The sequence below is a fragment of the Equus caballus genome, chromosome 15 (genome assembly GCF_041296265.1).
Source record: "Equus caballus isolate H_3958 breed thoroughbred chromosome 15, TB-T2T, whole genome shotgun sequence".
NCBI classification, from domain to species: domain Eukaryota; kingdom Metazoa; phylum Chordata; class Mammalia; order Perissodactyla; family Equidae; genus Equus; species Equus caballus.
In genome coordinates this window covers 78403448-78424738 of record NC_091698.1, presented here as the reverse complement: position 1 = coordinate 78424738, position 21291 = coordinate 78403448, and the positions used below count along the sequence as shown (strand labels likewise).

Sequence of the window (21291 nt, the reverse complement as noted above, 5' to 3'; positions counted from 1 at the left end):
AATTGTTTGAAAGCATATCTAAAAATAATTGAGAGTGGTTTGTTCTATAAATTGGTTATAAAGTCTCATCATATGATTTATTTTCTTTGTGAATCCAATTTTTTCAACAGACAATGAAAGGAAAGTAATCCCAGCAGTATGAAAATTATCACAGATTGAAAATATATGTGCTCTAAATTTATATTTATTTACTTTAATGTAGTGAGATGAAATCATCATTGTCCTATCAGTTTGCAAACTTTGTATATATCTGTTCATATAGAGTATTAATGTGATATTAAATCAAATAGAACCCACCAATCTCTGGGCTGTCTGCCCTTTTTCTTTTTTTTACAGTTTTTTCCTTGATGGACATATGGACAGGTTGAATAATGTAAAAGAGCTTAGAGAAAAGCCTTCATACTTCTGTTATCTACCATCTAATTTTTTAATTAAGAGTGGCCTCTGCTGATACTGCCATATGTTGGGAGAGATTATGTCAATGACAAAGATTCCCCATATCCCAATTTTCTGCTTCTGATTTTGAGGCACTCTCTGTGTTAAATTTTCAATCTACAACTGAGATGAAGCTTCCAATTATGGAGTACAATTGTCTTCCTTGAGCTACAGATACTGGGTGATAACCTCAAAAATTTCCCACCAGAAGCTTAATCAGGAGTCAAGTGGTGAAAGGAAATAAAAGAAATCTTGGCTTGTTTTATGAAATGACCTCCTGCCTGGCACAGGTCCATATCAGGCTTCAGAGAGCTCTGCAGAGAGACCTGGGGAATAGAACTGACTGAGTCTTCACAGCAGGGCTGCAGTGCTGGTGAGACAAACCGCCGAGCATTCAGGGCAGGAAAAAGCCAGAAGTTGGTGAATCTTGCTAAAGCCAGACACTGATACCCCATCTGTCAGTGACACTGTGGCCAAACCACTCCCCCTCCTCCACATACTAAAGGGAAAATTTTGAGGTGCAATATGTGGGGAATGGATGTTACAAACTGCTCTGTTTTTTAACAATATCATTTAATAAGAGGTGTTCATTTTATTTCTTTTGCAAGAGGAATGAAAATGCATGCTTTCTGAAAAAGGAGAGTGAGGATTGGAAGGAAATTAGGGTAGAGAAGGGAGAAATGAGTGTAATAAAAATGGGAGAGGGACAAAACAGATAAAAATAACAAAAATAAATGCATTGAGTACCATATTAGTACCTGATAATTTATATGCTTCTTTTGGAAACTATAATGGAGAAAATTAAAGTGAGGAAAAAAGTTAAAGAGGAAATTAAAAATCTTCCGTATTAAGATGCAGTCAGAAAAGTTTTAGGATATCCTACCTTCCTTCCTCCCTCCCTCCCTCCCTCCCTCCCTTCCTTCTTTCTTTCCTTCCTTCCTTCTTCTGTTTCTCTCTCCTAAAAGTCAGCTTTTGAATTGATTTGTGAACTCTCATATTGTAGACATTTTGGGAAGAAGATGCCTTATTCTATTTTTTAGAAGGCTTAAGATTTGGTCTATGTAAATCCCTGAGAGTCCTTCCAAACATTTGATCTTAAAGTTTAGAGGCCTAGGCAGCTGTGTGAAATTTCTCTCAACTGTCCTAAAGCTGTTCCTAGCCAGTTTCCTTAGAGACCTAAATGGTTCAAAACCAACCAAACAAACAAAAAGCCCCTCAGGTATATCAGAATATAAGGGGCCTTACTGTTAAGTATGCCGTCTGCCATGTTCCGGGAGAGGAGTCTAGTCATTGTGGGTCAAAACCTTTCATCTATCAAATCTTTAAAGCTGTCATTTAGGTCCCACCAAATGGCTTTTCAACTGCCAAAAGGGCTTGTTCCCCTATTGTGGCCTGCCCACTACTGAATCAGGTTAGGGCATTTCTACCCAGGTCCTCCATGTATGCAGGGTCATTCTGGGCCAATTTGTCTGTGCTGGAGTGAAACTTACCAGTAATGAAACTAAACATGGAAGAAGAATAGAACAGTGAGCGACGGTGGCAAGCACAACAGATTCTCAGCCAGAAAATTAAAAAGGGAGATATTACATCTTGAAGTTGAGGGGGAAGTACAATAACCTGGGGAAACTCCACTGAAGCCTCCCAACCAGGGAAGAGACCGAATAGGAGACCAGCAGGTCAAAGTGAAGTAAAACCAAAAACATTATCAAAATGGAAGGAATCAAGTCTCCTCGGAATGATTTCCTGTACTATCCCAGGAACCCAAAAATCACCCTAGAAGTTGGGCCTTCACTGTGCCTTGCGGCTCATTGAGTTGGTCAATTCTCTGCACATTATAACCTCTGGGCTGGTCTCAGTTACACAGTAGCACCTGTGAAGGTAAAGGAACCACACAGAAAGGGACACGTCTGATCAAAATTTAATTTATTTTTTTAATTTAAAGGAGATTTTCCTAGATCCTAACGGTGAGGACAAAGAGAGGGGGAGATCATACTAAAACCAGGCTAGTTTAAACTCTTGCAGGATATCTGGATGAGGAATCCCGCTTTCCGGGATGTCTATTGGGAGCTGTAACACCACTGGATCCATCATCTGAGTAAGACAACTAAAGGTCTTTTCTCTGCTATGACCTTGCTGACTGTATCCCCTCCTAGCTTATGGCATGATTTCGACATGGTCTGCTAAATGCACAGTGGCTATCTGTATCAGAGGCCTTGGGATAGAATATATGCTTTTCTCAAGTAGGGATAGGATAGAATGGTGTGAGCATGCAATGTAGCCCAAGAAATTTAACAGCACTGAGTGTGTGTGCAGGTTGGGAGGGGGTGCTTTTAATGCCTGGGAGCATTAACTCATGAGTCTCCTGATTTTTTCTAAGTTAACATTTTGGAACATTATCCCTCCTGGCCGGATGAGGAGTGGTCACATGATGGGTAGGGGGGTGAGGGAGGGATGGGGATGTGCCACGGGGAAAATTGAGAAATCCTGTTACCACATTTATGCATAGTGTGAGGTTATATTAATGTTTGCATCTTTGCATTTGAACTTCTTACTAACCTGTATCAAAAAGTTTTTCATAAGATCATTAAAAGGTACAAGGAGAAGAAGAGAATAGCAAAAATAAGATTATTATAGAAGTGAAAAAATGCATAGGGTTGAAAGGTGTAAAGTTACATGTGCAAAAAAGTACGGGAGGGAAAAACTAAAATGTAGAGTTTTATAGTAAGATATTTAAATAGATTAAGGGTTTAAAAAAGGACTCAAAGCAAGAAAAAAGGCTTAGGGCTAATAAGATTTAAAAGTAATCAAATGAGTTTCAAGAAAAAGAAAAATGAAGACCCATGAGGGAGAGTGAAAAATTTAAAGTTGCATTCAGATTTAGCTCTAAGTAAGAAATAAAAAAGGTAAGGGGCAAAAGTATAAATATTTTTTTAAAAGTAAGAAACATTTTAAATACATAAATAATTTATTTTTAATAAGTGATTAAAATATAATAAATGATACTAATAAATAATTTCTTTTTAATACATAAAATATTTACTCTTTAGAGAGAAAGGTAAAGTAGACCTAAAAAGCATAAAAATTAAAAACACCAAAAGAATGATCCAAAGTAGAATTAGTCATAAAATTCTCAGTTTGGATCTAATTTCTCCTGGTCGACAATTCTCTACTGAAGCCATGACTCAGGTGTAAATACTTTCACCTGCCTTGAACTGTCCCACTACTGGGTAAGATTCTGAGGTTCAGCTGTGAAGGACACAGCTTAGCACCTTGATCCATCAGGCAGGATATGATCTAAGAAAGACAGGGAAGAGGTGGGAAGAGGAGTCCCTGGCCACTCAAAGACCCCAGGAAACACTCCACTTCTTACTGATTGTCAAAATCTTTCCAGAAGAAAGTTAAACTTCAAAAGTAATTAGGGCAGGGGCCACCCGGTAGCATAGTGGTTAAGTTCATGCACTCTGCTGCAACGGCTGGGGTTCACTGGCTTTGATCCTGGGCATGGACCTACTCACGACTCATCAAGTCATGCTGTGGTGGCATCCCATACATAAAGTAGAGGAAGATTGGCACAGATGTTAGCTCAGGGGCAATCTTCCTCATCAGAATAAATAAATAAATAAATAAATAAATAAAGTAATAAAGTAATTAGGACAAAGTGTGGGGAACAAAGTTCAAAGTCCAACCAGGGATCAAAGTAATTATACTCAAATAGCAATAAACATTATTAAAACAATGAATCTTTGTTGGGGATGTTCATAATTTGATGCTACCTTTCCAGTATTCTTTCTCTGTGTTCATTCTTTGTCTTGTGTCGTAGCCAAACAGAAGAGTTTAATGTTACTTGTGTTCAGTGACCACACAGATCTGAGCCTTTATTTACTCTGTTTTCTCCTTCTTGGCTACTCTCCCCATCTGTTTGATATTGACCCTGATATCAGTTTCCTCACATTAAACCCAGCATATATGGGGTTAAAACCAAAACACTCATTCCCTGCTTACTCTCTGGCTTCCTGGCTCCAGAATCCACCATCTTCCATGGAGACAGACACGGTTAAGGACAAGCACCTGGATTATCTCCTCCCCGCAAAGAGATACAGACTGGTGGGAAAGCTGCTGACTCGCAAGGTCACAGGCTTCCTCCTCACTGCAAGCAGTCTCAAGGCCAAAGAGAGGCTGGTGGGAAAGCTCCGACCAGCAAGGCCATATGCTCCCCTTCCCCTACCTAAAACCCCAAATAAAAACCCTTCCTTTTAGCTTTTCAGGGAGTTTGGGATTTCACTGTTAGCTGCCCTCTCTCCTTGCTCAGCACTGTGCAAAAATAAAATTCCTACTTTCTTCCACCACACCGGGTGTCAGAGATTGGCTTGCTGCACAAGGGGTGAGCAAATTCACTTCAGGTTCGGTGTCATGTTCATTTGGACATATCTAAATCCTCTTTATCTTTTAAAACCAATTCAAATGCCATCTCTTCCATGAAACTTCTCTGGTTTTTTTAGCTGAATGCAGTATTTATGTCTTGTCAATCTCATCAGCCTTCAAGTAGTTAGCATTCTCTAAACTATATTAATGTTACATACAAAGGTGATTACTTTCTTCTACTGGACAATAAGCATTTTGAAGAAAGAGGCATGTCTGATTCATCCTTGAAACTTATAAAGCTAGCACTCTCTGCCTTTCCTAGATTAAGAGGTTGTGGTTAAACGATAAATTAATACTTTCATTCATTCTTTCTCTTTTTCATTTGTTTATTCAGCTAATATTTATTGAGCACTTACTTTGTTCTAGGTTCTCTTCTAGGCATTTGCACCATGATAGAGCTTTAATTCTGGTGAGGGAAAATATTCAATAAACAAATTAAATATGTAAAATGTATGGTATCTTAGAAGTTAAAAGTGCCATGGAGAAAAGTGAAGCAGGAAAGGAGGAAAGAGAGTAATGGGTTGTTTAATTTTTAGTGAAGTGATCAAGGAAGGCCAAGCTGATCAGATTACCTTTGAGCAGAACCCTGAGGTAAGGGAGTAAGCCATGTGGTTATCTGGGAAAATAGCCTTCCAGGCAAAAAGGAGAACACATGCAAAGGTCCTGAGGCATGAGTTTGTCTGGTGGGTTTAGGGATAAAGCCATTGTGGCTACAGCAGAACGAACAAGGAAAAGAGGAGTAGGGAATGAGATCAGAGAGGCAATGGGAGCCTCATTATGGCCTTATAGATCATTGAAGAGGACATTGGATATAGATCATTGGTAGGACTTGGGCTTTTATTTTGAGTGAAATGTGAAACCATGGGAGAATTATAAGGTGAGGGATGAGGTAGTTGACTTGGCTTAACAGTTTGTGTTCACATGGTTGGATTCTTTATATGCAGGAGAAGTGTAAGCTACCTGCATTGCTTGAGTAGTGATCCTTCCTCAAGCATGGCTTCTGGTATTGCAACTACCATAACTTCTTAAATAATGCACAGTAAGGAACAATGTATGTAGGAGGATCTTGCTTTCAATTTCCTGCCACCAGAGTCACTGTTTCTAAAACAAATCATAGATAGCTGAACACACGGAGCTGTGAAGTGTTGACCACTTCAGTCTCCTTCTTTTACCTTTGTGACTGAGTTCACTGATTTTCTCAGGGTTTCCATTTAATGGAATCTGATTTTTTTTAAAGGACCGTGACTCGGTTTTTAATGTCCTTCCTGATGTCGACGATTCACCAAGGATTTTCTAATTATATTACAGGCCTCTGAAATTACACATTCATTTCACACTCCTTCTCTGCAGGGGGACACACTCTAAACTTCACTTGTCTGCTATAGTGACAATATCTAATTAGAAGGAAACCTGAAAAAAAAATTCAGTTCTGCTTGTATATTAAAAAAATATCATATTTTACTCCCCATCACACTCTTATCAAATCTTCCCTATACGTTAGCCTACAATGAACAGAAATTAAAATTTCATTGCTGCATATTTTCCATCTCAAAATGCATTTGCGTATAAATGATTTCGTTGGCTTTAAATTTCTGATTTGTATGAGGATAGTGTGGTGAAAATTATTAAAATAGAAAGTCAACCAATTTCCATTCAGATATCTTAGACTAAATGTTCTGAGGAGATCTGGATCTAATTGGGGAAAAATAAAACTAGTCCTATTGTATATTGGACTCAGAAAGATTACCTTAGGTATCTTGTGCCTTATAGTCTCATATAAGGACTTTGTAACTATGAACGCTTGTCAATTAGAATTCAAACAGTTCTAATTAACTAACCCCATTTTAATTAGAATAAGTATTTACCAGGGTATTGACTTTTTAAAGAGTGATCTTTTTCAGATTAAAGAATAATACATTTTCAGATAAAAATAGAAAAAATTCAGGGCTGGCCTGGTGGCATAGTGGTTAAGTTTGCACGCTCTGTTTCGGTGACCTGGGATTCACAGGTTCGGATCCTGGGCATGGACCTATACACCACTCATCAAGCCATGCTGTGGCAGTGTCCCACATGTAAAGTAGAGGAAGATTGGCGCAGATGTTAGCTCAGGGACAATCTTCCTCATGAAAAAAAAAGAAAAAAACCCCTCCAATATCAATAAACTGACAAGAATCCAAATTTTGATTATTTGTAACATGGGAAACTATAAAATAGAGAACCTAAGGATGTTCTCTTTAATTATTTGTTATAATTATTTAATTAAATATTTAATTAATAAATAATAATTATTTAATTGTTTTGGACCATTCATAAGCTTCATTATGAAGGGAATTCCACTGATGGTGTTTTTGTCTGTTTGATTCTTTACTAAAGAAGGAATAATGGTAGCAACAATAGTACTTTTTATGAGTCATATGAAAGGTTATTCACAAAATCTGCATCAATTTCTTTCTGAATTAAGAAATAGGAATAATGCAATGTTGTTGATAACCGTTACTGGATGGATTTATTTTGTCCTTAGCACTTTACATTCAGGTCCCCATTTTACTGACAAGAAATTCGAGACTCAGGAATGACAAATAATTTGCTTCAGTTCACTTAGCTAGTAAGTGGAAGAGCTGGACTTCAAATCTATGTTAGCCTTGCCCTAAGCCTTATCTCTTTACTGCGCTCCCTATTTCTTTATCACAGAACGATAACCTTTCCAAGGCTTTTGATAGTTCTGTCTTCACCTTTGCCTGTCTCCCTTGTAGGAAAAAGTCTATTGTGTTGTGATAACAGTTTCCACTACAGTCTTTTGTTTGATTGAAAAATAATAGCAGTACCCCTCAGATACTATGGACATATATTAATATACTCCTGGAAAGTCAGCAAAATAAACATGATTCTAAAACTCAGAAAAGAGGAAATGAAAACAAACTGCTATAGGAACCCAGAGTTGGAATTAGGAAGTCTGCCTTGGTATACTGGGGGGGTTTGCTGTAGCTGATTCGTAAGGAGTGGGACTTGATCTGAGAGAAAATATGCACCAATAACTGGTAGTTTCCTTTTTTCTGTCTATAAAATGCATTCCCAAATGTGTCAGTAACTTAAAGGCCCTATGGAACACATGATTCTGAAATTGGAATGTGTACCTTCTTAGGAAGAGTAGCTAGACACGTTTCAGAGGAAAAACCGATCTCAAGGGAATTGCTCTCAAAATGTGTTCCAGTCATTTGTTTTTATTAGGGCTCTTTCATTTACTTGGTATTTTTCTTTCAACCAACTTTAAATTGATTCTTTTTTTTTTTCTTAATCTGTTCCAAACAATCACTGTCCATAAAATGGACAGTGGGTTTGATGTGCTAGTTTTTATTAACGCATAGACAAGTAAACATGTTTAACATCCCTTGTTTCAATCATGCATATACCACCTAAAGTAATTTCGGATGCTGCCGTTGGTATGCATACGACACTCTGCAATATATTGTCTTTATTTTAATTCCTGAGATGACTGGCCAAATCAGCCCTTCTCATCTTTTAGATACATGTCACCAAAGAGACATGTCCCTGAATAGTCAATCAAAGGACTGCTCTTGGGGAGGTAGGCGTGGAACTGCACTCAGTCCAGTCAGTTGTGGGCAGAGATTTGGGCCACACAGTCCAGAGGCAACTCAGCAGGGACCATGGATAAGATAAGCAGGGACCATGGATAAGGTAAGCAGGGACCATGGATAAGGTAAGCAGCGACAATGAAATTTGACAGATATAATTGTTCACATTCAAATAACAACTTCTCGAACGAAAAGTAAAGCAGACTTGCCTTGGTAACGGTTCAAACTACAAGCTGATGGTGGTTTTGTTAATCATAAGATCTCTTTGGGCTAACAATGTGACATAGTACATGTAAAGGACACTAACCAACTAGCATGTGTCCCTAGTACAGTGATCAAAAGGGGAAGGCTCTATAATTTGTGGGGTATGTAAAATGACTTTAGGAACAGTAAGAGAGTTGCCTTCAATATTTAAGTTGCTGTCATATGGTAGAGATAAAACACCAGAGCTGTATTACTCCCATGGGCAGGAGTAGAGAACAGTGAGTTTTGGAGCAATGTGAGGAAAAACCTTAAATCCATTAGAAATGTCCCAAAGAGAAATTAGTTGTGGCCAAGAAGAGATCAAATGCCTCTCTTTCAAAGAGGCAGCAGGCATTTTTGAATCAAGAGAGAAACTGAGCTTGATGACCTGTGAATTCCTAATTCTGAGTATGTAAGAAATTAGTTAAATTTTTACACTTAAACTCATATATCAAAGTAGATTGTGCAAGGTGTTTACAAGAACAGATCTCTGAAAATTTCATGATACTGAGTTCAAAGTATCTTAATAACTTCTACATAAATCCCTCATTTTCAGTCATAAGTGTTTCTGGAAGCTCATGTTGGAAAGGAACTCTCGACATTCAATTTACGTTCTACAGAAATTTTTATTCTCATAACTAAGCATTCTGAGCTCCAAGCAATTCTTCAGACTTAGTAAGGACTTTCTTGGGATGGTAAATTTGACTAAGCTGTTCACCTTTGAACATGTGAATGTGAACACGAGGAAAATGTCCAATCTACAGGCTGCTTTCTTAATATTTGGCTACAACATTGCTTGATAGGGGTAAGAGTGTACACTTTAAAACTAGACTTTGAAATATCATGTGGATGTTCTTTATACTCAGTGAGGTGTAATACATTGAGGTTTTACTTCCAGCTACAGAGCAGTGTAAGTAAAATTTAAAAATACTGTGTTTAAGCTAATGGGTGGGCATGTGGTGAAGTGTGTCTTATCAGTCACCTCCCTCTACCCCCACACAATCGTTAGTGGTGGATCTTAAGTTCTGCTATTCCTGACCTTGCTGTTTTGAAATTATTCATGATATGTAGAATATTATGATCCCTCTTGCTTTATTTAAGAGAGCTAGGAGGGCATATTTATGATAATAATGTTGATTAAAGCCACTGCTACTCTCGAGAATCGCAGAGCAGGATCTGAGTAGAAACAAACACCCATGTTTTCTGTTATAAATCTTGTAATTCTGCCACAGCATTGCTGGGTCACAATGCCAGAAAGGGCCCCTTTGCTATTATTGCAATATATTTTAAAAGAGAATTTTATTTAAAATTAACTCAAAACCAATTGCTCTAACAAAGAAAATTGGGTAAAACATAGGAAGAAATATATATAGGAACAATTGTTACTATGCTCGTGTTAAAGTTTGAGTCCCAGCAAAGTTTTTGTCCCATCATAAGTCCCAGATGAAAGAAAGCTTACTTTCTTCTCTACCGAAATGTAGTTCAGCCAGGTGTAAATGATAATGCAGCAAAACGTCTGCTACTATGTCTTTAGGGTTCGCCAATCAAGATTACTAAATAACCTGTACCTCATTTTTCCTGATGTTGTCACGTTCATGAGAATAAGATTGTAATTAAAAGCTTGCCTGAGTACTCTAGAAAAAGTATGGGAAAAATTACCAGTAAATGGCCCTACACTCTCAACTCAGAATCTGACTAGATCTTTGATTGTGTAGTCCTTTACAATTTGAGAAATATTTTTTTGTTAAATCAGGGTGGTATATATAATTTATGACCAAGCAGGCCCTTTGGACAATGGAGCCCTCAAACACCAAGCTAAACTCAGATGAAATTTCTCTTTTAGATGTACAGCTGTGGGGATGACGACAAGGAACTAGTAAACTAGTAATGAACTAATTTTCTCCAACTACGCAAGAGCATCTTGAGTGCAACTATCTTGGATGTATCCTTGGTGCTACTAACATTGCTTCTTGAATCTTCCTTCTCGATCTGAAGCTTGATGGATCTAGTTTATCAAGGAGTTAAGTTTTTCTTGACCCAGTTATGTTTCCATGATTCATTGTGCCCTGGCTATTTGAGGTAATAATGACCACAGCCTTTCTAACTCTGTCCAGTCCCATATAATGGCCAGGGCGCATTCGGAGTTGCTTCTCTGTCTCATATCTACCCTTGCTGGACTGAAGCTGCCATTCGACTATTTCTGTTTTTCTACCCTGAACCTCACCAAACTTAACTTAGATGGATTTAGTCATTGAGAATCTTGTAGCATTTCTAATCTTCATCTTCCTATGTAGTACCAGACTTAGAGAATTCTGCCCACCACATAGCAAATAGACATGAGCAAGAAGACAAACAGAACAAGACAGGAAGATGCTTACTACATTGACTTTTAAGAAGCAGTGCTATTGACAACTCAACTTTGAACTGAAGACAGCATAACGTAATGATAAACTACTTAGAGTTGGCTGGAGTGATAGATAACCATATAGCCATTGATTATAACTACTCATACCAGGCAGAGGGGTAGGATTGCCTAGTGGACTGATGGAAACAACCATGAAGGAGATAACACTGGGCAAGATAATGTCAGTGGTAGCTTTTGGGACCAGACAAGAAGAAGAATTGAATAAGTTAGATCACCAAAGATTAAAGTATCAGTGGGAGTAGGCAGTAATCCGTCAGTTAATTTGAAAATGGAAAGGTCAAGACAATAATTAATCCCCAAACCAAATAGCACATGTGGAAATAGTAACATCTAAATAGTTCAAAGTCATTTCAGAGTCCTGAACAATTCTGGGAAAACATTTGACCAGAAAAAAAATATGACTCACTTTTATTTTGCTAATAGTCACATGGTCAACTCTATACCCAGATAGAATTCTGATTATTAAATTGATGTTATTCTTAAATTCTATCAGCTAAACATTCTCCAATTCTTATATATCATATACTTCAGAGTCCCTATGCCAATCAGCTTTGAGCAACCTCAAACCCAGTACTCTGTGTGCCAGTTCATCAGCCTGCACTAGCAGAACTTACTTGGTCTGATCAAATTAGTTCCATGTACATTCATTGTGGCTATTTAGAGTATGGTTCTAAATGGTCTTTATCAGTGCACCCCATTTTTGAAGCTCTTTTTATTTAAAATTAAACCCTAATTTCTAACATGTCAGTTCATGTCCTTTAATTTCCCTTTTGGATAAGATTATGGTGTACATTATCAAAAATCAGTGATCTTTGATCAAGACAAATGGAAGCAGTAGTTTTTCAAGTTATTTTTCTAGTTATAGGCATCAAATGTAGACTTGGCATCTGCCTTCCAAGCTCTGCCAAAGAATGTAGTTAGTGCTTAAAGAAATTCTGCTTTTGGCACCAGAGCTGAGAGTGTGTTGACAGTTCTTTAATGAAGATTTCTGGAACCAATCAATGACTTTTCCCTGTAACACATCCTTTTCAGGTAACTACTCAAATTAATGGGTTACGTTTAGACAGTTGAAGTGTCAACAGAATTGCTTCTATTATGCTGATACTTTTTTGTATGTCAGATATATGAGGCTAACTATCCAGATGATAAAAATTGAGGATGTCCCAAATTAAGCAAAAGCTCATTACATCCACTTCTCAAATAATGAAGAAACACAGATAACAATAGGCTGAACTCTGTGCCCCTCGCTGCTTCTTCATATTCCTGCTGCCAGGATTTGACTGTTCATTTCCAGTCATCTGACAGTCCATTAGCACTGTCACCAAAAAGGTGGGAAGAGAAGGAAGAGGAGGTGTAAATCCAATCCATCAATTCCACAGCTCCGTAGCAGTGATGGCGGATACTTCGGGGGAGGAAGAGTTTTACACAAATAGCTAAAATGAAATTTTCAGAGTATTGACAGACCTTACTTTCCACCTATCATGTTCTATTGTCTAGTATCCTCAGCAACGTGGCAGGTTGCACAGCAATTTACAGTAGATGTGTATCAACTCAACAGCATCACCGAAGTTTACTCATGTGACACATCTTAGGATTATCTGAGTAACATCTTGTGGACCACTACCGTCATGAAATAGTCAAATTTTTGTTTTAGAAAGTCTTGCAATTTTGCTGTTTGCTGTTTTGCTTAGTAGCAAAATTAGTTGATTCATTCTGCAATTTCTAACAATCCAGCTAGTTATTAGAAGATTGTGGTCATTTGAATGTCTTGTTAATTGTCATAAAAGGCAAAATAAATAATGATACGTTGAAAGCCAAAAAGCATAAAAATAAATACATGCAAAATAATAACCACCTGAGAGCAAAGTTTCTCCTTGTCCTTTGCAGAGTATGCGCATCATGCCTCTGCCATGTAGAGAAGGCTTTATGAGATTCAGCTCCAGTTTTAGATTGATTAGTTTCTGAAATAATGGAAATAATGGTTCTTAATAGTATAGCAAATTACAATTCTTCAATTCTCAAAAATTACTGGCGTAAATCTTTGTATAGTTCGTATATAACATAACAACAGAATAGAAGAGAAAAAATATTTTATTTTCATTTCATAATATTATACAGATAAACTTTATACTTTTAAAATGTCTACCTGCTCAGTAAACTTCTACTGTAGATTTTATTAATGAGGCTAATTATGTTTTAGCCCTCAGCAAGCTATAACTCAAATCTAAATTGTTTCTGGAACTTTTTAAAAATGTGCAACAGTACGTGATCCCTTAGCTCACACAAATACGTATTTTTTAATGCACAAGGATCTCCAGCACTGTTTATACCACCTGTTGAAACTGTGGTAGTTGAGAAAACCCCAAAATTTCATTTTTGCTAACTATTTTGGCTTGGCCATTGTCTCATTTTTCATCCATTAAGGGAGAGTCTTTTATCAAATCATTATTAGTGATAAAATATAGATTAAAAAGAAATAAACCAACATGCATTTACTGTCACAAGAATATGTCCAGTGTATTAAAAAAGCATATTTTCTCAATAAAAGATATTTTCACAAAATAAAATCAACCAAAAAAATTTAATGTACTTCATCCAAATTAAAATTTTCTATGTAAAATATGATCAGGTACCTTTGGCTATTACTGTAGTCACCAGTTCCTTGCATAGATGTGCCATGCAAATTTAGAATACATCCTTCATATAAGGATGACAATGGATAAACCTTGTCTTTTTAAATGTATCAACAACGTTACTGTCTTGTTTGCAAAAAAACTGTTTTTTATGACACATTCAAAACATGCGATTAGGTACCTGCACACTTAGGAAATCCACTTCACTTCTGTTGGAAAAACAGTTAAATTGACTGTCTACCAACTTTTCTTTATAAAAATCCTTGAAGTGGCAAAATACAGAGTATGTCTTCTCATGTAGTTTACCAGTCGTTGCAGTAGTAAGAAGAACCTTTAATTTAGTAGCTAAGGAATTTACCGGCAGTTCAGAACAGCAGAACGTGTAATTTTTGAGACCCTTCTTTCTTCAGAACAGATTTCATAGAGTAGGAGGTATCCCTTCACTACAGTCGATGCACACATGCTTTAAATATAAGTCTAGAATGAGATGTAATTGAATGCATCAGTTCCTTTCCTGGTTAGCTCCAATGGCTTATACGACTAGAACTCTGCGATTCCTTTATTTAGCACACAAGCACTGATGACTGACTGCAGCCTCAACATTAATTGACTCACAGACTAAATGACTCTTACGTGAGATTAGCTTTGAAGGTTCCTGTTAACATGTTGGAAGATATTGTGGCCCATCTTTAAAGTTTTAGAAAAAAAGCCAATAAACTTTTTTATAAGGATCTTGTTCACATTTCTGTTATGAATCTTACTCTAATTCACAAGATTTTACTGTTACTTTATCTGTAGAGGAAGTCTTGTTTTCTTCTGCAACACATAGCCAACTTGATAGAAGTTATAAGAAGCCTTCTCAAGAACTACAAAACCCAAATAGACTCAAGTTTCTGCTATAATAACATCCATACCCTTTGTGGGTGTCAATACCGTCATGGCCTGGCCATGTTCCTTGTGAACACTATGATGTTATTGAAATCTCATGTTACCTAGACAATCTGAGGTTGAAATTCAAAAATTGTGTATCATAAATTTTGTGATCATTGGATTTCAGCCATTTTCTTTGAGCAAACAAATCCATGACAAATATATCCCCACTTTCATTTGGACTTCCTTGATAGTCCTATATGAAGTTTAAGGAGGATTGTAGTGAGCAAAGCATAATGTTCAAGATTACAAATAAAGTGATGAAATGGCCAGGAGAAAGGGGTTAAAGAGATTGATTCTTCTGCTTTTATTCCAGATGTCAAGTTCTTTTGTCCATTTAGAAGTAAGCAATGTCCTTGAGAAATATTCCCATTCTCTCTCTCTTTCTCTCTGATCTAGAAACGATAGCTATGGCAGTAGTAGGCTCCAGATTGAGAATTCAAGGATTTTTGGATCCTACTTATTTTTGTCTTTCTAGACACAACCAACAAACTCATCACTGAAGTTACAATGGAAATCACGGGAAAATGGGAATATTTTTCTAGAAATAATAATTCTTGCTAATTTGTTGTTTGTAGTACCTATTCTGATTAATAATAGATAGCCTAAAAACCTCCCACACAATATATTATAGAGCCCTCATTATGAATGCACATTAGTACAGTTATTAATCTCATATTTATGCAACTCAACAAGAATTTCTCTGTATTTCTGTATTAGTATGGTCATTTTGGCAATCATCTGTGACACTGGCAATTTGCTGAGAGCAATGCTTTAAATGAGAGTTTAGCAAACTTTGTCTATAAAGAGCTAAACAGTGCATATTAGGCTTGTGGGCCCTATGGTCTCTGTTAACTAGTCAACTCTGTCATTGTATTGTAAAAGCAGCCAGAGACTACACATAGCGAATGTGTGTGTCTGTGTTCTAGTAAAACTTTACCTACAACACAGAGGCTGGGTCCGATTTGGCCTGCAGGCAGTAGTTTGCCAACTCCGTCTTTTAACAGCTCCACATTAGACACTAGATATATTCTGCATAGGTGTTAGCCTTTACTTGGAATTAAATTATATGTCAAAAGCATTCCTAGCATTTAAGGTAGCATATTCAAACTCATAATTAATTTGTAGAATAATAGGAATGATTGGTCGTGGAGTAGTGATACAGTTTCTAAGATTTACGTGGTTTGGCAATGTATGAGGCCAAAACAAAGTCTGTGATTTACTCTGAACTCCTTAGATGGAACCATTCAAGTATAAGCTGTTGGTTATTACTAGTGGTTATTATTTTTGCACAGAAGGGCATGGTTTCCAAAACAAAATCATTCCCTTGTACAATGTGAAATTAGAGTATATTGTTAATCTACTCACCTTGAAATTTGAGAGCTTGGCAGTTTGTACTGGTAGCTCAAAATAATATGCTGTAGAACACAGGGCAGACTGGAGTGATTTCTAAGGTTCCCTCCCGGTCTAACATTTAATGGTTCTATACAATGAGTACATCAAGGTTCTTATAAAATGTAACTGAACTTTGAAAGTGTATGAGGGGAGGCCATGGCTGTTCTCCATTTCCAGAGATTGAGTAATTATCTCCTATACATCATGATTATTTGACACTTCCCAGGGTCTTAATTCTGAATAAGTTTTATGAGGCTTCTAAGATTGCATTTCCTTTCCTTTTGCTTCATTTTAAAGGATTTTAGAATATCTGTTTATATTTAACTCTTTAGAAAGGATTTAAAAAAATAACAGTTTAATTTCTAATTTTTATTGTTGTTCATCTGACTGCCAAAATTTATTTTTTTTTGCTTATTTAGTTCCTTGACTACTTTTGGTGAATTCAATTTTCTGTTTTCACTTTATGTTTGGAAACTTTCAAATACATAAAAGTAGAGAAAAGGGGCCAACCTTCTGGCATAGTGGTTAAGTTTGGTGTTCTCCGCTTTGGTGACCTGGGTTCACTGGTTTGGATCCAGGCGCAGACCTACACTACTCGTCAGCTATGCTGTGGTGGCGACCTACATATAAAGTGGAGGGAGATTGACACAGTTGTCAGCTCAGGGCTAATCTTCCTCAAGCAAAAAAAGAGGAGGATTGGCAACAGATGTTAGTTCAGGGCTAACCTTCCTCAGCAAAAAAAACCAACAAAAAGTAGAAAAAATGCCATCTTATCAATTATATTCAACAATGATCAATAATTGCTTTTTTTGCAACTTCATATATTCCTGTACTTTAGCTTTGGAGGAGTTGGCATATTTCAAATCATATTTTTGATATCATGTGTTTCACCTATCAAGGCTTTATTATGATTCCAGCTGATTCAGGTATTTTTTAAATAAACGCTTTGCCGTTATCACACATCACAACATTACAAATTCTTCAATATCATCTAGTGTACAGACTACATTCACATTTCCCAGAGTGCTTTAAAACAAATCTTTATTATTTTATTTTTTACAATGGCTTGTTCAAGTGAGGATACAAACAAGGTTTTAATATGACCCCATTGATTTGTTGAGCACTTTTTCCCTGAAAAGAGCAGGAAGTTGAGAATAGATCAAAATACTCCCTTCAAATTCCTTCCCTAAACATGGCAATGAGGTTACTGAAAACACACTTACTCGAAACTTTGCAGTTGAGGAACTGTAAATCTTTGATGAAAAATAGGGATAGGGATTCCAAGATCAGCAGTGAATAAAATAAAATCTCTTAACAATTGTACTCTTATAAATCATTGTTGGCTCCTCACCTCCAAAAGCATAAGCTCTAAACTCGATATGCAAGGCCTCAAGATCTGTCCTGAGCCTAAGGATTCCAGGTTAATTTCATGCTTCCTAGGTTATCCTCTAGAATTCTTACATTTCCTCAAACAGTACTTGGTCCAGGCGTTCCTTCTGCTTTGACTGCCCTGTATCTCCTTCCATTTGATGTTCTTTCATGTCTAAGAGAAATGGCACAGAACTTAAAAATAGAGTGATCCCTCTGTGACTACAATTTCTCCTAAAATTCAAGAATTCATGAACTTGCAGTGGTATACTCTTCCTGCGTCTATGGAATTTTCTATCTGGTGTCCAAAAATTTTCTCACCTAAAAAAATAATAGTAAGGTAAAAAGAGGAAAAAGAGAGACGGGAATAGAATAGAGAAATATGTCATAGAAAGATAGTAGTTTCCTGCAATGAAGCCCATGAGACAGATAAAAGAAAATGGAGAAAAGTAAACAGAATTTCATGCCATCTCTGAAGAAGAGGGAACTGGCAAAAATGTGTAAAAGGAATTAGTGGATCGGCAAAGATGCAGGAAGATGGAGATATGCGAATTAATAAATCCTGAGGCATAAACACAGAAAGTCACAGACAGGCAAAGAGGGGAAAATGAGTGATCTGTCACAAAGAAAAGCACTGTCACAATGTATTAGCATCTAATTGTAACTACTAGGAGGCAAGCAATTGCGAATTGTCCTGTGAGCAAATGATGGTGAATGAAAATACACATAGTTCCCATTAGTTTAAATTTAAATGAGTGAAATTCCTCATTGCTGGCTTTTTGGAGTCAGATTCCTCACCAAAGTCAGACAGAAGTTCCTCCTGAATTGGATGAGAATGTCCTTCCAAATCCTGAGTTTGTGAGGGAATTCTTAGCTTCTCCCAGGCAGTTGCCTAGAAGTTTAGTACCAGTCCAGAAGCTTCTCACTTGTGCTAGCTCCGTCTCTGGCAGGTAGCGGAGGAGAGTGATCTGTGCGTAGGAAGATATTCCTGGCAGAACAAAGGTGGCTTCATGTGAAGGGCCGCAGAACAGTGGAGGCAGATAAACCGTTAGAGGGACTGTTACAGAGTTCAAACCAGGGGGGCGAGCTCTGAACTCCGGGTGGGAATGAGCCATTCCATCTAGCCCAAATGCATTGCTGTGTTTCTGCTCCTGCTGTATAAAACAATATAAATTCTGAGCAGTGCGGAGATTGGTAAAATGGACAGACAGGTAAAAACTGCATTGTTCTTTGTTTTTAAACTTAAAGTTGAGATAAGATTCAGCGGTTTCACTTCACACTCGGTGGTTTTATTCATTTACCCATCACCTCTGAGAGCCAAGGTCAAGGTGAGTCTTGATGAAACATTCCTGCCTTCTTAGCCTCAAGCTTGCTCTTGCTTTTGCACATTTGTTCTAATTCCTTTGCATACTCACTACTTAAGTATTCTGTTTAATCTCTTTTCTTTAAGTGCAATGTCTTTTTTTAATTAATAATCTTTATTTTTAGAGAGTTTTAGGTTCACAGCAAAATTGAGCAAAAAGTAGAAAGTTTCCATATACCCCTTGTCCCCATGTGCAATCTCCTCCACTGTCGACATCCTGCACCTGAGTGGTACATTTGTTACAATCAATGAACTTACATTAACATATCACCCCAAGTACATGGTTTTCATTACAGTTCACTCTTGGTGGTGTACATTTTATGGGTTTTGAAAGATGTATCCACTGGGGTAGTATTACCTACTATAGTTTCACTGCCCTAAAAATCCTCAGTGTTCTGCCTATTCATCCCTCTCTTTCTGCTACTTCCTGCCAACTATCGAACTTTGTACGGTCTCCACAGTTTTGCCTTTTCCAGGATATCATATAGTAGGAATTGACAAGGTACAGGACACCGTACCCAAAATATGACACCTTGGCATATTGAATATTTCAACCTGAAGGAATCTGAGAAATGCTAAGTGCAAGAAGGACTTTTTGACCTTCCCCTGAAGCACCTCTTATGTGAGAGGTGCCCTCCCTATACTGGGAGGAAAGGAGCATCCTTAGCTCTGAAGATAGAGGGATGCAGAGAGGAATCTGAACCAATAGGCCCTGCTAAGTTTCAGCCAGTTTACTATAATTACCGCCTTCCGTTTGTCCTTTAACATTTTACAACTTTGTACTCTTCATCAGACCTAGCATAAAAATGCTCAGGTTTTACTATTTTTTCAGGTCTTCATTTCTTTATGAAGGCTCCTATGTCATATAATATTTATATAAAATAGATATGTATGCTCTTCTCTTGTTGGTCTGTGTTTTGTTACAGGGGCCCCAGCTGAGAACTTAGATGGGTAGAAGGAAAAGATATTTTTCCTCCCCTACAAAACTGCACAGTATGTACACTTACTGTATGATTAAAACCGGCTTCTTTCATTTAGCAATATGCATTTAAAGTTCCTCTATGTATTTTCATGGCATGAGAGTTCATTGTTTTTAGTATTGAATAATATTCCATTGTCTGGATGTACCACAGTTTATTCATTCCTACTGAAGGACATTGTAAATAAAGTCAATGTAAACATCCATGCACAGGTTTTCGTGTGGATATAAATTATCTCTTCATTGCTGGATGAATCGATTGCTGGATAGTATGGTAAGAGTATGTTTAGTTTTTAAGAAACTGTCAAACTGACTTCCAAAGCAGCTATGCATTTTGTATTCTCACCAGCAATAAATAAGGGTCCCTGTTGTTCCATATCTTCACCAGCGTTTAATATTGTCAGTGTTCTGCAGTTTGGCCATTCTAGTGAGTATGTACTGGTATCTCATTGTTGCTTTAAATTGCATTTTTCATCAGGGAAATGTATATATTTTGTTCATATTTATACCTACACAAAATATTTCAGTTTTTGGGTGCTAAAATAGATGATATTGTATTTTTAATTTCAAACTCCACTTGTTCGTTGCAGATATTTGGGAAAACAATTGACTTTATATATTAACCTTGTATCCTGCAAACTTGCTATGATCGCTTGTTAGTTTCAGAAATTTGTTTTGTCTACTCTTTTCAGGTTTCAACATAGACAATCATATCATCTGTGAACAAAGACAGCTTTATTTCTTCCTTTACAATCTGAATATGTTTTATTTCCTTTTCTTGTCTTATTGCATTAGGCAGGACCTGCAGTATGATGTTGAAAAGCAGCAGCAATAGGGGACATCCTTGCCTTGTCACCGGTCTTAGTGAGAGAGCTTCCAGTTTCTCACTAGTAAGTATGATGTTATCTGTGGGGTTTCTTCTGAGTCTTTATCAAGTTGAGAAAGTTCCCCTCTATTCCTATTTTGCTGAGATGTTTTATCATGAATGGGTATTGGATTTTGTAAAATGCTTTTTCTGCATCCATTGATATGTTCATGTGATTTTTCTTTTTTAGCCTGTTGATGTGATGGAGTACATTTATTGATTTTCAAACATTTAACCAGCTTGCATACCTGGTAAAAATACCACTTGGTTGTGGTGTATAATTCTTTTTATACGGTGTTGGATTTGATTTGCTAAAATTTTATTGAGAATTTTTGCATCTATGTTCATGAGAGTTATTAGTCTGTAATTTTTTTTTTTTTCATGTGATGCCTATCTCATTTTGGTATTAAGGTAATACTGGCCTTGTAGAGTGTGTTAAGGAGTATTCCCTCTGCTTCTATCTTCTGAAAGATATTGTAGTGAATTGGTATAATGTCATCCTTAAATGTTTGGTAGGATTCACTAGTGAACCCATCTGGGCCTGGTGTTTTATTTTTTGAAGGTTATTAATTATTGATTCAATTTCTTTAATAGATAAGGTTATTAAGTATTGATTCAATTTCTTTAATAGATATAATGT

The 21291-nt window shown here is 36.9% G+C and overlaps 1 long non-coding RNA gene across 2 annotated transcripts in view; it reads left to right on the top strand.

Annotated features, from left to right (window-relative positions):
- The window catches only part of LOC138917889 (uncharacterized), a 460015-nt gene that overhangs the window by 221774 nt on the left and 216950 nt on the right, over positions 1-21291 (top strand). For both annotated transcript variants that reach the window (XR_011426496.1, XR_011426497.1), the window contains one exon: positions 20582-20676. This is a non-coding gene — a long non-coding RNA (uncharacterized lncRNA). The remainder of the gene's footprint in view (positions 1-20581; positions 20677-21291) is intronic.